Source organism: Oryzias melastigma, linkage group LG5 (genome assembly GCF_002922805.2).
Source record: "Oryzias melastigma strain HK-1 linkage group LG5, ASM292280v2, whole genome shotgun sequence".
NCBI classification, from domain to species: domain Eukaryota; kingdom Metazoa; phylum Chordata; class Actinopteri; order Beloniformes; family Adrianichthyidae; genus Oryzias; species Oryzias melastigma.
The window spans coordinates 9,676,362-9,683,101 of record NC_050516.1 but is presented as its reverse complement, the minus strand read 5'-3'; the positions used below and the strand labels follow the sequence as shown (position 1 = coordinate 9,683,101).

The following is a 6,740-nucleotide window of genomic DNA, read 5'->3' as shown; positions in this document are numbered from 1 at the left end:
GAGCCACTCTTCCGCTTCAGGCAAAGTGTGCCCCGCTCTTAAACTGGCCAAGAGCACCACCATCGCATCCCTTCTCTATCTGGGATACCACAAAAGTTAGGATCCGACTAGAAACGAGTGTGAACCAAACGAATGTCTGATGTCCTGCAGGTGTTCGTGGCTCTGTACGCGCTTTGCCTCGTATGATGCGCGTTGGGCACCGCAACACCCCAGCGGTGCTCAAGGATTACCCCGGACAGTCCCGGTTTTGAACTCTGTGCCCAATGTCCTGACGGATTTCACCAAAACTATTGTTTTGTTCCACTTTTACGCACAGCCTTTTACGCGCGCCACGTCCCACTAGGACAGCAGTCCTCTACTCTCGCTACACGCAGAGCAGAACAGCTACGCAGAGAGTGTAGGGCCGCAATACGGTGACTTGGTGACTTGCGCGTTCACGTTCACCAGTGGACGATGACGCACTCGGTTTTCAGGCTTTGAATTTGTTCACTTTAGCACTTATAAATATGTGCGCTTCTTATTCAGATGGCACATGTTGCCATAGACAAGTCCACTGAAAGTGATGCTGAGGCTATGTCAAGTTATTGGTACTGTAACTCTTAAAATATAATTAATGCATGCCAAACTATTTTCACAGGGTTTCTGCCGGGTCTTAAAAAGTTGAAAATCCTAAAGTCCCAATTTAGGGCCTAAAAAGTCTGATGAGATAGGTCTTAATGTTTGCACTGGTCTTAAGATTTCATCATGAAGCACTTTCTGTCAAATTACCATTGTTGTAACTGTAAATGTAATGCTGATTTGGGTCAGTTTGGACAATTTTGCAATAAGATTTTAACTAGTACAATGGAACAAGTCAATTTTTCTTAAGTTTGACTTTTTGGTCTAAATTCCAGTGTTATCTTATGTATTTTAAGTGTACAAGCACATTTCTCGTACTTAGAGTAAAGTAATGTTTATCCCATTGGCAATATAATTGTCAAATGAGCCAAACATGCTCAAAATCCTCATAAATGGACTTAATCCAAGCAGGTATAAGATATCACGATGGGTACTTTTTGTAGGAAAGAAACTAACATTGCAAAATATAGTAAAATAAGTTTAGAGTTGATCTTAAATTTGACTTGTCCAATCCTGCAGAAATTCTGTTAGCAGTTAACACTTTACAGTATACTATTTTTTGTGCAGGTTAATGCCTGATTTACGCTGTCTGTATCTTACAGTCTATGTATTACAAAAAAAAAAAATATAATCATCAATGTGGTTAAATTTTATAATTTGAAGAAAAACACATGTATTTTGTAGTTCTTTTAATATGAATAGATTGTCTGAAATTGGGTAATCTTCTAAACTGCTTTGAATAGTTCTCTAGGATCTGTCAACGAGCTGTGCTCCGAGGAACGAAAAAAGTGAAGTCAATTAGGCACAAGTCCCTTTTTGAGAATTCTAAAACATCTCTGTTTTCCTGGGTGCAGTTTATACACAGGTATGCATTTTATTTTATTTTTTAAATAACTTTTACCATGAGAATAATGTGTTTTGGGGGTGTTGGGTGGTGTGTTGCCTCTCTCACCCTTACTGGAGAAGGGTGTGGTGAATGGCAGGAGCTCAAAAAAAGAGAAACCAACAATTAAAGCAATATATTTAATACTATCTGATTGCGAGATAATTTCAATGAGTCTCTCCAGGTCAGATTTGAGTAATATTTTCTATATAGCTTGAATGAAAAATGTGCCCTGTGGGGCTCGCACACACCAATGATTGCCACTGATTTGCTTACAGATTTCATGCTATTTGTTCTCCAGTGGAGACATTTTTTTGATGAAGAAGTGTTTAAAAACATGCATTATACTCATAGACTGTATAAGAATAACTGGACTGAGCAAGCCCCCCTACTTCCGTGTTCCATATAGGAAGTACCACTGGGTTTGCAAAGGCCCAAAGTCCCATTGACTTCCATTGAGAAACAGACAGTTATTTCTCAGTCATTTTATATGTCGGAATAATAATTCTTCCTCTGCTGCTTTCTGATTAACTTCTTTTTTCTAATCCTAATTTTTTTAAAGATTTTTTTTCCATTATAACAAGTTATTAGAGTTATAAATTGACCAATCAGATGGCTCAATAAGCGTTTGTGGATCTGATGTCGAACGTCTGGGGGGTTTGAGTGACATATGGCGGGTAATGTAATTTTAATGGGAGCAGACTTCATCAATGCGTCCTTGAAGACCTTTTAACACCTACTTTACAATTCAACAATGTAGCAATCATTGTCCTACTGTTGTTTTAATCTATGGAATGTACCGATGCAGCAGTTTGAAACAACAAGAGGAGCATGCTGTCGACATTTTTAGATGAGGATTTACTCTGTAGAAATAGATTTCACTCTGAGGTTATGTGCTTTGGACTTTTTTGTTTGTTTAACGTTCGTTTTTCTTTATTTCACTGTTTTGATTGTAGCTTATAAATTATAAGTTGCATATACGCGCATAAAATCACCAACCAAAGTTTCATCTCCGCCGCACTTTTCCAGCTTCTGCCTGTATTAGACGCAGCCATCTGAGGAGCGTGAGACAAACTTGAAAGGACCTGGTCGTATTTTCAAACAGAAAAAAGATCCAGCTGTTCACTTGTTAGGATGGTTATTTATTTTAAATACCGCTGAACGCGCTTCTCACGTGCATCTGATCAGACTCTAACCTGGCCGCACATGAGAACCGACAAGCTGCTGCGCGCGTGAGGGGGACACGCGCAGTTCTCCAGCGGCGTCACCCAAATGCTCCTTTTATCTCGACAAAACGGAATAAATGTAAGTAAATCCAAAAGGACCGCTGACAGAATCAAATGTTGGAATGGTTCTCCCTCAAAGGCTTCAGCAATGACTTGTACAATTCTCCCGAGCCGCCGTTATTAAAGTAGAAGCTGTTTACATCCCGCGGTCTCGTGGTCGAGGCGTGGAAAGAGGCAGACGGTTGCAATAAACTCACTCCTGATTGGCGACAGTACTTCCTATAGATTCCATGACTCAGCTATGACTCAGACCAATTGCTGAAGATTGTTTGCAAATGGCGGTATCCGTTTCAGGAATTGAGAGTGAAAGCGGCGGCCTACTTTTGCGAGGGGAGGAGGTAATGCAATTCCAAAGGGGGAAATCATTGCTCGCTCAGTCCATTATTTTTACAGTCTATGATTATACTTGCAACAAGTTATATGTTTGCAACAAGTTCTTTACAGTGAGGTGGGCAGGTTTGCAAGAAGTGTAAATTTGGTAACTTGTTGCTTTAGGACAGGGCGAGGTTATCAGGCCAAGGTCATATTAACCTTTACCATCCACAAGAAACCATGTATTTTTGTGAGATGTGAATGTTTATATTAATTTATAAGAAATCTACAAATGGACAGCACAAATTTGGAATCTGCTACTTTTGATAAACAATTATATTAACTTTACCAAGTGAGGTTTCCTGTTCACCACTCCAGTTCAAAATACGTATGCTAGTATTGACTTGTGCCATCTTTTATTTTCCTAGATTTTCACAAGGACTGGGTCTACGCCAGATAGATATTGTAGCGTCCCTCCAAACTGATGCACCGAAACCGAATCACTTTTTAATGCTCTTTATTCTGGTTACTCCGCTCCTCCGCCTCTGTCATCTTGAACTGTCCTATGGAATAAAGCCTTTAGGACATTTTTTTTTAAAAATCATTCTGATCAAATGTTCTTGTTCAAAACCCATTTGACTGCTGGTTTTGCTAAAATGTATTTAGATTTATATTCAGTTTTCTTTTTTTCCTCAAAACCTGTCAATTTCAAATAACATTTCAAACAAACCCTTTTCACAATTTAATGCACTTGTGGCATAAAAAATGTTATAATTGGGCATGTAAAAGAATTAAAGTTGACTTCCTGTTTGAGCTGCTTGGATACCATGGTTTCCTTATTGTATCCTTTTGTATATGTCTAAAATCTATGTATTTATTCATTCTCTACAGTATGGAAGAGGAAGAATGTCAGGAGCCTGGAATAAGAAGAAATGGGTGTTTGGGATGCTAGGAGTGAAAGAAGGAAGGAGACCAAAGCCTGTTCTTCGTCTTGTCGAGAGAAGAGGCCGTCGAGCACTTGTGCCACTCATTGCTTACCATGTCAAACCAGGCTCTTCAGTAATAAGTGATGAATGGAGAGCTTATTGCGTGCTTCCAGAGCTTGGCTACCACCATTTCACTGTGAACCACAGTCAGTGGTATGTGGATCCTCAGACTGGAGCGCACACCCAGCACATTGAGCGAGCCTGGCGGACATTTGAGGAGCAGGTATGGAGACTAACGCCGGAGTCACACAGGACGCGATAGCGCCGCGCAGCGGAGCGGAGAGCGCGCCGCTGCGCGGCGCTCTATTGGTCACACCAGACGCGATATGTTTCCGCGACGGTCGGCATGCGCTTCTGCTAGAGCTATTGCTTTTTTGCCATCATGATCAATAACCAGGATATCTCCCAGTGTTTCTGCTAAAAGGAGATGGTCTCTGCCCCTGTCGACACAGACCCCGCCCCCCAACTCCGCAGTCGGCCCACTTCATTGATCGGCTTGTGCGCGCGTGTGCGTGTCTGTCTGTTCTGTTGTGTGTCTGTGTGCACGCACGCAGGTGTTTCCGTCAGTCAATTAATAAACTAAAAATATTACCAGATGTTTCTTCCCAGAAGAAACGCTCCTCTGCCTCTCTCTCGTTCAAACGCAGCCCCGTGTCCCGCTCCAGTGTGCCCCCACTGCCCCGTCTGCCCTGCTTTTTTTCCTCCCAGAACCCTGCAGACCAGCACACCCGCTCCGGAGATCTGTGGTGTCCGGGGTGGGGGCTCTCGCGTACGCGTGTCTGTGTGTTTTGATTGTATGCATATTTTCATCTCTACTGTCTGTTTAGACACAAAAACTTGATAACATTTGTCAATCGCGGCGTTTTATTGTGAAAAATTGGTTCTATTTTGAAAATAAACCGGATTTTCTCATGTATTTCGACGCAACTTCCTGCCAGTATTGACGCGGAGCGCTCGCGTCGCGCGGAAGAAATAGGCCAGACGCCGAAACGTTGCGCTGCACCGCGCGGACCCTCCGCGCCGCTGCGCGTCGCTCCGCGCTTGGTGTGACCGACGCCATAGGTTAACATGGGCGCCGAATGGAAGCGCACGCCGTTCCGCGCCGCTTCGCGGCGCTATCGCGTCCTGTGTGACTCCGGCGTTAGAGGAAATCAGACAGATGAATTGCTTACTAAGCACCTGTATGTCATTGAGTGGAATGAGTGGCTTGCTGTAAAGCATCACAAGGGTCCCCTGGGAAGGATTCTTCATGATATCTCAAAAATGTATCATTAGTTAGGGGGTCACAATTTAATAGCTTTTTTGTCTAAGAAGTATTAAGACTGCATTAAGATCTCTAGTCGTCGAGGAAGTACTTAATTTTCTTATTTAAGAGTGCAGATACAGGAGCAGCACTTTTACTTAAGTTAAAGTAAAAGATTCAAGTTATAATTCTACGGAAGTAAAAAATTCGAAAGTAATGACTTTCATATTTAATTTTTAAGTTAAAAGTAAAAGTATTTCAGAAACATTTTTCAAACTGTTGAAAATGTTAATTGTGCAAAACAGGACTAAACCAAGTCTAAACCATTAACAAACCAGGACTAAATCAAGTGTAAACCAGGGCTAAACCAGACCTAAACCATATCTAAAACAAGTCTTGTCAGAATCATTTTACATTTACTGCACTTCAAAATTATAATGGAATTAAAAGTACAGATATAGGCTCTGAAATATAGTGAAGCAAAAATAAAAAGTAGGAGTGGCTTGTTCATTAATTTGCACTGTCCTGACCAAAGAAACAAATAAACTTAATTAAATACACAAATAAGTATTCATCATAAAATGGACTTTAACCTGCACTAACAAACTTTTTGCAAAATAAAAACTTGATATTTGTATGTGTGTGCGCCAGTGGTGGGTGTGCCACAGCACCTTTATTTTCCATCACAGTGGCCTATAATGCTTCAGAATAAGTCGTTTTAAGGGTGCCTACGCACTGCCACAAACCCCAAATGATTGATTCTGGGGCATTTTAAGATAAGATTTACTTTATTGATCCCGAAGAAAATTCAATTCATCAGCTGTTCACAGACAAACACATAAAAGGGCAGCATAGAAAGAAATTCATGAAAGATTATAAGACAATTCTAAAATAGGTCATTTGGTTTGGCCAGCCCCGCCCACTCAAGGATGCATTATATAGCCTAATTGCCTGAGGCTAAAAAGACTTAATGAGTCTATCATTATAGAGGCTGCTGTAATGGAAAGTAAAGCTGCTGCACTCAGAGCTACTGGGCACCAAAAGGTCACATTTGCAAATATCAAGTTTTTTTTTTCAACAAAAAAGTTTATAGTTTTTGAACTAAACACTGCCATCTATCTTGCTTAAGCACAACTGCAGGCAATGGTCTGAATACTCTGCTTCACAGAGGCTGAGCAGATTTAAAGAGACAGTGGCAGTAATTATGTCAATTTACATTATACACATCAGGGATTGGTGGAGCTTATATATGATTGAAAATATGTAATTTTAATATTCTAACTTCCATATAGTCCCTTTAAGTATAGTACTTATAATTGATACTTTTCATGTGTTCTTTTACTTTTTACTATATTAATGTTTACTACTGATTTTCTTTTTTTTATTATTCTTTAAAAAAGGGTTTTTTGAGT

At 40.6% G+C, this 6,740-nt stretch overlaps 1 protein-coding gene across 5 annotated transcripts in view; it reads left to right on the top strand.

Annotated features, from left to right (window-relative positions):
- The window catches only part of dlgap4b (discs, large (Drosophila) homolog-associated protein 4b), a 707,978-nt gene that overhangs the window by 258,772 nt on the left and 442,466 nt on the right, over window positions 1–6,740 (top strand). The window lies entirely within an intron of this gene.